This window comes from Neomonachus schauinslandi, chromosome 14 (genome assembly GCF_002201575.2).
Source record: "Neomonachus schauinslandi chromosome 14, ASM220157v2, whole genome shotgun sequence".
In the NCBI taxonomy this organism is placed as follows: domain Eukaryota; kingdom Metazoa; phylum Chordata; class Mammalia; order Carnivora; family Phocidae; genus Neomonachus; species Neomonachus schauinslandi.
The window spans coordinates 48,579,744-48,589,341 of record NC_058416.1 but is presented as its reverse complement, the minus strand read 5'-3'; the positions used below and the strand labels follow the sequence as shown (position 1 = coordinate 48,589,341).

The following is a 9,598-nucleotide window of genomic DNA, read 5'->3' as shown; positions in this document are numbered from 1 at the left end:
CCCATCCCCCCACCCACATCCCCTCCAGCAACCCTCAGTTTGTTTCCTGGGGTCATGAGTCTCTCATGGTTCTCTCCCTCTTTGATTGATTATTATTATTATTTTTTGATACATTATCTTCTTTTATTCAAATACCAGTCTGATCACACATGGTTCAAGAACACTCAAATAATAAGCCACATATAAATAAATGTTAAAGATTGGTCTTCAAACATTATAACCAATGATGCCCCTTGCCTATGATCTCGCCGACATAAAACCACATCCACAGCTCGGTGGCCACCAAACCATTCAGCAGAGCTTCCTTAACTGTGAGCTGTTTGAGGCTACCAGTTTGAGCACTCTTGACTATTTTTTTCAAGCTCTGAATAGCTGTAGGGATCTCAGCAGGGGTTGGAGGAACCAGCTCAACCTTGGCATAGTGCCACAATGTGGCCAGTCGAGGCTTTGAGTAAGTCACAGCAGCGTTCAGCAGCGCCGGGGCCTTCTCCGTGAGGTTACGGACAAACTGGCCATGGTTCCAAGCTGGAAGGTCCTCTGATTGATTATCTTTTTTTTTTTTTTTTTTTTTTTTTAAAGATTTTATTTATTTATTTGAGAGAGAGCACATGAGAGGGGGGAGGGTCGGGAGGGTCAGAGGGAGAAGCAGACTTCCTGCCGAGCAGGGAGCCCGATGCGGGACTCGATCCTGGGACTCCAGGATCATGACCTGAGCCGAAGGCAGTCGCCTAACCAACTGAGCCACCCAGGCGCCCCTGATTGATTATCTTTAAATGAGAGCCCTAGTGAGGGCTCAGTAAATGTTAGCTATTATTATTATGATTAGTGTTAGTATTAAGGCGAACTTTTCTTCAACCGTGTTACAGATACTAGGTGTGCTCTTCAATTGGTAATGAGTACATCTCTTTTTTCATTTTTAAAAATTGTGGTAAAATATGCATAACATAAAATTTACCATCTTAATCCTTTTTAAGTGCACAGATCTGTGGCTTAAGTCTCTTCACACTGTTGTGCAGAATATGTTCTTTTAAGTGGGGAGTGGACCAGGGAAGGCATGGTTGTGGATGGGTGTGGGGGCTGTGTTTGCAGCATTCAGAGTCCTGCTCTGGGTACAGCCCAGTGCGGGAAGCGAGCAGGGTGACTAGGCCATACGGAGGAGAGCCAGGCAATCGTTGTCCAACTGTTCTGTGAGCAACTGAGAGGCTGACACTCAAATATTTATGTCGTGTCATCTCTCCACTTTGTTTTTATCCACTTCACGGGCTTCATTTGCTCAATCAGTTCTTTGATCCTGGGAAGTAAAGACCTGGGTTCAGATCCACTTTGCGGATGTCATTTGTTTGAAATGTCAGCAAATTAGTGGCTAAGAGAACATTTAGAAGTGCAGTGTGCCACAATTCAGAGGTTCACGACTCAGGTCTTAATCTAGACAACTGGATTAAACGTGGAACTGAACTCAGTCATCTTACTGCATTCTTTGAAATGGACAAGGCCAGAAGTTTAGAAGATCAATTTCTGAAGGTCATAAGGATGTGAGAGTAAACAGACTTACGCAAAAATGGCAAGTCCATACCCCTAGCTCCCTGAGATTGTTTCTTGAATTTGTTGGTTGTAGAATTTACTGGAATTCTACTTAAAATGATCTCATCCTCCCCCAGAACAGGTTTATTGTGAGGAGTTTCTAACGTGTAACTTTTCAGGTAAGTGCCTGTTATCCCTAATGCTGAATTTGTTATTTAGCTCTTCTGCGCCTGTTTAGCTTACCGGTGTCAAAAAGACATAAGCTTTTAAATACATGGGGAGAGAGAGAGAGGTCTTAGGTTGGCAGACTGGAAACAAAGAGCATCATTGTCTCCAAGGTGGCTACCCTAGTTGTTACTTAGAGCTCACAAAGAGAATATTGGCAACCTAAAGGTTCCAGGAGAGCACACCTAGGGGCAACCACCTACAGATTATTATTTTATTTTTCAGCTTTATTGAGATGTAATTGACATGTAACATTGTGTATGTTTAAGATGTACAACTGCAGTGATCTGTGTGGATATTGCAAAATGATCACCACTATAAGGTTAGTTAACACTTCCGTCCCCTCACATAGTTACAATTTTTGTGTGTTGAGAACTTCGAAAATCTACTCTCCCTTAGCAGCTTGCAAATACACAATACAGTGCTGTTAACTATAGTCACAATCTGGTGTGGTATATCCCCAGGACCTGTTCATCTTCCAACTGGAAGTGTGTTCCCTTTGACCACTTTTGCCCGTTTTCTGCCCTGTTCCTCACCCCATGTCCCTGGCAACCACCGGTTTTTGTGAGTTAATTTTTTTAGACTCCGCATAAAAATGAGATCATACATTACTTGTCTTTCTCTGTCTGACTTATTTCACTTAGCATGATGCCCTCAAAGTTCATCTGTGTTGTCACAAATGGCAGGATTTCCTTGTTTTTTTTTAAATGGCTGGATAATATTTCTTTATTATTTCCTTTATCCATTCAGTCAGTGGACACTTAGGTTGTTTCCATGTCTTAGCTATTGTAAATAATGCCACAGTGAACACGGGAGTGCAGATATCTCTTCAAGATAGCAATTTTATTTCCTTCAGATAGATATCCAGAAGTGGAATTGCTGGATGGTATGATAATTCTATTTTTAATTTTTAGAGAAAACTTCATACTCTTTTCCATGGTGGTTGTGCCAGTTTATATTCCTACTATTGGGGCACAAACGTTCCCTTTACTCCCTGTCCTCACCAACACTTGTTAGCTCTTGTCTTTTTTGATATAAAGATTCTAATTTAGCCATCCATCCACCCAGAAAGCATTGAATATGCTCACAGACACTGGGAATTTTCAGGAGGGGGAATCCCGTGTAGCGTTTTCTCGTGTAGTCTAACTGTGGAACCCTAAGTAATCTGTGGAGCAAAGTTTTGGAAACACTAAATAGCGAACTGTGCAGTGCCCTTGAATTCCCTTTGGTGCCTCTTCTATAACCCTAACCTGATGAACCTTTATATCTCCTAGGGAAGGGGACACCTGGGTGGCTCAGACGAATAAGCATCTGCCTTTGGCTCAGTTCATGATCCCAGGTTCCTGGGATCGAGCCCCGCATCTGGCTCCCTGCTTGGTGGGAAGCCTGCTTCTCCCTCTCTCTCTGCCTCTCCCCCTGCTTGTCAAATAAATAAATACATCTCCTGGGGTATTTTGCAAAGAGTAAGATTTGGGTAAGCAGTGGCTAGAATTTTTTAAATCCACAAGATTTTGTGAAAGCCCGTCTTTCTCCAGTGATTCGAGGCGTTGAAATTTTAGTTTGGTTGAAAAGAATAGAGAAACAGGTATCTGAGAATGCCAGGCCTCCCCTCCTGCATTTTCTAGATAAACAAAAACTGCCACCTTCCTTTCATGCAGAGCCACCTGGCCTCTGGCCTCACACCTGGGATGTTTCATCTTTAAGTATCTGATTGACCTGCCTTTCCACTCTCTACCTCCTACTCCCAATTGGAATCCAGGGAGTTGTGAACGTACGTGTTTGGGGAGAAGGCAGGAATTGCAGTACCACCTGGAGGCTGGGCAGGCACACCCCTGCATGCCATGTTTATGTTTGTGTGAAGGTGTAGAGGTCCTGGCTGGAAACTCATCTCTTGGGTTGGGTCTAAGAGGCTGTTGATGCCTGGGGAAATCAATCCCCAAGTTCCTGGGTCCCCAGCCTCCACCTCTCCCCGAGATCACTTCTCTCATCCCACCCTGGATGGGGTAAGGTTCTGATGGCAGGGGGGTCCTGAGGAAGAGGGTGAGGAAAGCTATCTCCCTTCTGTAGTCCTTGAGGATCAAAGAGTCATAAGCATTTCCTCTGAAGAACACTGCTTCCTGACATGTTGCTTGTCTTGCGATCAGGTTTCTTAGCAGGAAGAAATAGCTTCTCCTTCCCTCCCACGAACATTCCAAGGTGTGGGGATGGTCATAGTTGAGAGATAGAGAAGAGAGAATAAGACGAGAATGGCTTCAAGTCCCTTTCTGCCTGTCTCAGGGAAGTAGAAGAGCGAACCTACAAACAAAACAGTAGTTTCCCCAAATTTGTAAAAATTGCCTTTAAAGAAACTACAAATACCTTCACTGTCCTGTCTGATAACATGCTAGTGGCATGTTTAGAGAGGCACTTAGACTCTAAGGCTCTATTTTCATACTTGTGTGTATCGCATCATCATTAGCAAAATAATATGTGTGAAAGTGCTTTATAAAGAATAAAAAGAAGGGCGCCTGGGTGGCTCAGTCGGTTAAGCGTCTGCCTTCAGCTCAGGTCATGATCCCAGGGTTCTGGGATTGAGCCCCGCATTGGGCTCCTTGCTCAGCGGGGAGCCTGCTTCTCCCTCTCCCTCTGCCTGCTGCTCCCCCTGCTTGTGCTCTCTCTCTCTGTCAGATAAATAAATAAAATCTAAAAAAAAAAAAAAAGAGTAGAAGAAGTATGTATAGGAAATGATTCTTGTTCCAACAGCCCTTATTAAAGCTTTGCTTTTTGTGGGGTGTCATGGCTGGCTCTTTACCAAGGTGGGCTTTAACACTTGAAGGTGGATACTTGCTTGCCTCATGGAACAACTCAGGCTCCTAGAGCCAAACTGCCTCTCCTTGTCAGGTTACGTCAAATTCTCATCATTTGTCCTTTTATGACAACTGGATGGGATAACATAGTAAGGCATGCTCATTATAATGCAGCTGATTTGAAAATTTACCAGGAAGCAGAGTTTTGAGGGGCTGGAGGAAGGGACAGTTCCATTTTGAAAGGGGAAAGGAAGGAGGTGCAGCAGATGACTTGTGGTCAGAGGTATTCTGATGTCTGAAAAGCAGCCTGCCCAGAGCCAAGGGGAAGGAAGGATGAGCACTCCATTTGCCTTATGGTTTTTCCTTGTTGTTCAATTTGAGTGAATCTGATAAGATCCTTGACATTTAGAAGCTCATACGATGGAGATATAAATAAACATATTGAAGACATTAATAAATACCTATGAGAAATAAAGTATTTCCATTATGGGAAATCCAGCCTGTGGGGGTGTTGCGTGATGGGGGAATTCTGTGAAGTTCATTTTCAGATAGGGTGCCTGAAAAGGGAGTCAGGGACTGCTTCCTAGGGACAGTGGACTTCAGGAGCTCTCAGAGTGACAGCATGGAAGTTCTAGATGTGGGGGAGGGGACAGCATGAGGCTCCAGAGTGGACTTGGAGCTTTGGAAAGTTTGCAGGTTGATCACTGAAGTATGCAGGAAATCTTATATAAATGACCAAGACACTGTCCTGGGTTAGCACAGAAGCACTTTAATGTATTCTAAGAGATCCTAATAAATATGTCTTTCTTTTTCTAAAATCAGCACAAATGCCAGGTCTTTAGTATAGTAGAGTCTCACTGAAGGCCTTAAGAGGAATGTGTGTGGTTTCTGAGTAGGGTTTCCCTGCAAGTAAAAATGTATTTGCTAACAAGATAGATGCCAGTCAGAGTTGGTCCTCGGAATACATACTGTCCAGCACTGCTGTGTGCTGTGATTTGGGCACAAGTTCTGGGCGGCTTCTGAATGTTCTGCTTTTTGTATGATTCCTGAAACGATACAGTCTATACCCTGAGTGAGAAGAGCTTCCACTCACTGGCTGGTTGTTTGATTAAGCTAATTTTTCTTTTCTTTCTTTGACCTTGGAGAATTTTCAGTTGGATTTCTCTTGAAAGGCTTATTTCTTCAAAGTTCGTTAATATGTTCAGTAAGATCTATGCTTCCAAATTCATCAGCACATTCATTAAAAACCACCAAGACTCTACAGATTTGGGGATCTGACTAGATGCGGCCTGTATAGAAGTCGATTCTTAGGAATATGGAGGACAAGATGGAGAAGAATGTTCAGATTCCCTCAGGCTGAGTTGTAATTTATAATTATGACTCCCATGTGGTTAAAATTCCAAACTATCCAAAGCCATTATTTTCATTAATAATTGTTTATTGATAGGAATCTGAATTCTTATACCTCAGAGTTAATGTCCAAAAACCAAGGACCCTTACTTCAAGGATCTTACATAACAAACCAGCCCATTGTTGAAACCTCAAACTCCTGCCATGTTGTCCCAAGGACTGCGGAAATACAAAAGAAATCTAAGTCTCTGTCCTTCAAGAATTTGTGGTCTAGGGACGCCTGGGTGGCTCAGTCGGTTAAGCGTCTGCCTTCAGCTCAGGTCATGATCCCAGGGTCCTGGGATCGAGTCCCGCATCGGGCTCCCCGCTCCGCAGGGAGCCTGCTTCTCCCTTTGCCTCTCTCTCTATCTCTCATGAATAAATAAATAAAATCTTTAAAAAAAAAAAAAGAATTTGTGGTCTAGTTGGATTTTAAGATCAGTACATAAGAAACAACGGGGCCTATCTCAGTTAGAATGCTTTTGACTGCAGGACACAAAAACCTCGGCTGGAGCTGGCTTAAATGAGTAGCTAGTCAGGTAACCAGACATCAGAGGTGGACTGGTGTTAAGCTAGAGGTCCAGAGGCTCAAAAACATTAGCTAAGACCCAGGTTCTGTGAGTCATTTCCCTTTGCCAACCCCAAGGCTGCTTCATCTTGGGCTGTAGGATGGCTCTGTCCAGTGGGAGAGTGCTGGCATCCCATAGCTTGCTCAGAAGAGCAAGGAAATTCCATTCTCAGAAACTCAGAAAGTCCCCTGTCACTTCTCATTGGCCCTAATGAGTTACACAGCCATCCCTGAATCAAGAAATTTGGCAAAGGTGATGGGAATAGTCTAATTGGCTTAGATTCTTCAGGGTTCACCACTGGAGCTGGGGTAAAGGTCAGCTTCCATGAAAGCATTGGACTGCATGAAGGGGAGGGTAGATACTAGAAGGGGAATATGGGTTCAGTTGAAAAGGGGTCAGATGGATGCTGGGTTGACCAATATGTATATTCACTATGGGATCCAAGCAATGCGTTAGGCTGTACTGGGGGAAATACACTCTAACATCTGTAACCACACCTGCCTTCCAATAATGCTGGATGTCATTAGATGGATGCCATCTTGCTGGTGCTGCCTTTGGAAATGTGCCAGGTTTGGACTGTGAAGTAGTGGGGGCTGGTCAGCTCTAGACCGTGGAGGCATAAAGAATTTAAAGTTGGGGGTTTGGAAAAGGAAAAATCTAACAGAGAGAGGAGCCATGCAGGACCAGGAATTTCCTTGGGTAGAAGCAGATCCAGAAACGCTCGGCGTGGTGGAGGGGAGTGGCAGATGAGAAGGTTGCAGAGAAATGTCTAATGAAGACTTTGAAAGTTGCTCCTGGCAGGTGCAATGAAAACTCTTCCTTCTATGAAACCCTATGAGCCCTTCTCCAAAATGCTACATAAAGCTTGTTACTCAATAATCCTTTTGCTTTAGTGTTGGAGTTTAGGAATATCCTGCAATTATGCTCTTAATCTCCAGTTTGCCTTTTTGTCACTTTTTGGTGTCATCTTTCCCCCCAAACAGGTTTCTGTAGTAGGGGGAGCTGGGGAGACTGAGACACTGTCCCATCCTCCCCAGACCTCAGTCTCCTGGCTTCTGTCCTCCAAGGGAGAAACAATGGCTGTGAGGATACCCAGTAGAGGGTCCCTTCCATCGGCAGAAGTTGGCCCTGACATCTCGCAGATGCGCCTAATGGCTTCTGAGGATGGTTATGACTTCTTCGCGGTGTGCAGGTGACACAAAGGTTCCTTGAGCAGGCTTGGGTTGTACGTACAGTACAACATGTCTGTATGCAGAGAATTGTCTTTCTTTTCTTGGTTTCTCAGGGCCAGTGGGATTACACGCCTTCCCTCATTTATTCTTACAACAGTCCAGTGTGGTAGGTACTATTACTATCCTCATTTTACAGATGAGAAACTAAGGCTCAATCATTAGAAACTTCGGGCCAATCATTAGTCATCGTGAATCCTGAATTCACTCTGAGCCCATAGTCCTGACCAAAATACTGCACTGCCTCCTTCCTTTCTGGAGGGGTTTACAGAGGCCCCTCCAGCTAGATGGCAGAGACTCAGTATCACGACTCCCTATTCAATGCTCACGCTATAGTGAGCTTGGCCTCCAATGCCTTAGCTGTAAGATACTTGTAGCCGTAACATCTGATGAATCTGTGGATGAGCTGGGGCCTTGTGTTAATAAATCAAGTTCCAAGACCATGCTCTAATTTTACTTTTTTAATAGCCACGTTTTATCAATATTCAACAAAATTTGAACATCTCGTAAGTGAACATCTCACACATTTTTCTAGAAGTGCCCGAGGCAGACAAAACCCCTCATTCTATTGTGGGGAACATGTTTTACTAAAAGAAATACACAAGGCTGTCTTTGGGGGCTAGAAAGTGAGTTTTCCGCTGTTAGCATTCTTTCCCCACCTGCCCTCACTGACTAACTTTTCATATTCTTGGGGGGCAGTCAACAGCTTGTTTGCCTTTATCTTACTTATTTCTCCTGTCACGTGAGAGAATCTGCACAGAACACATGAGAATTCACCCACTACACTGCTTTCCTAGAACACGGTGCATGCCGGCAAATTCTCATTCACGGAATTGCTGAGAGAAAGTTGGTGGGATGGAGTGGCCAGCCCCTGTCACCTAGCAGGGACCTCGCACAGCCCAGCACATGGTTTATTAGGCATGAATGAATGCATGCACTTGTGAATGAATGATGTGGCTTTCCAGAAAACGTTTCAGAAGTCATTTATAATCTTTTCAGGTTTGCTTGGAAATTTCAGTTGTCTGGAAGTTCGGCATGCTACAGATCAAAGATCAAAACGAGTGCTCTATTATTATAGAGCTTTATTGTTTACAATTTCTCACATTCTCCTTTGTGTTTAAGAATGATACGATACGGGCGCCTGGGTGGCTCAGTTGGTTAAGCAACTGCCTTTGGCTCAGGTCATGATCCTGGAGTCCCGGGATCGAGTCCCGCATTGGGCTCCCTGCTCAGCGAGGAGCCTGCTTCTCCCTCTGACCCTCCCCCCTCTCATGTACTCTCTCTCATTCTCGCTCTCTCAAATAAATAAATAAATCTTTATTTAAAAAAAAAAAGAATGATATGATACAAGCTAAACCCATAAGCAACCAGTTCCTTCCAAACTTAAACGACCTAATCTAATTTACTGTATGTAACATATGTTAGCGGACTCAAAGATGCCTTAACAAAGATAGAACATAGGCGAATTCAGATTGTTTCCCACTCTGTTTCTTCTTGCTTGACACTAGGGCAGCTTAAGGCTGGCAACAAACTCTACTTCTTTTCTGCAATGGGAAACATCTCAGTAACCAACAGGGCGCATGTATTCCTGCATCTTTCTTTCATTTAGCCCAAATACTGACACATTCTCTCTTAAATATTTAAGATGCCTGGTAAAAAGCCAAACAGTATTACTCAAATTCCTTAAATCAATGATTAAAGATTTTTAATCTTGTCTTTCAAACAGCACACTGAAAGTGTAGCCTGTAAGAATGGCTGACAAGCCTAGTGGAGATACGAGTTATAAAGTAACTAAAAAAATCTTTTCAACAAAACCCAAGTTAATTCTTGCCTGATGTTGATTCACATAGATCTGTGTAATCCCTTTTGTTACTTAACA

At 43.6% G+C, this 9,598-nt stretch overlaps 1 pseudogene; it reads right to left on the bottom strand.

Moving 5' to 3' along the window:
* Window positions 1-207: 207 nt before the first annotated feature.
* Window positions 208-4,128, bottom strand: LOC110576936 (annotated as a pseudogene).
* Window positions 4,129-9,598: the final 5,470 nt, after the last annotated feature.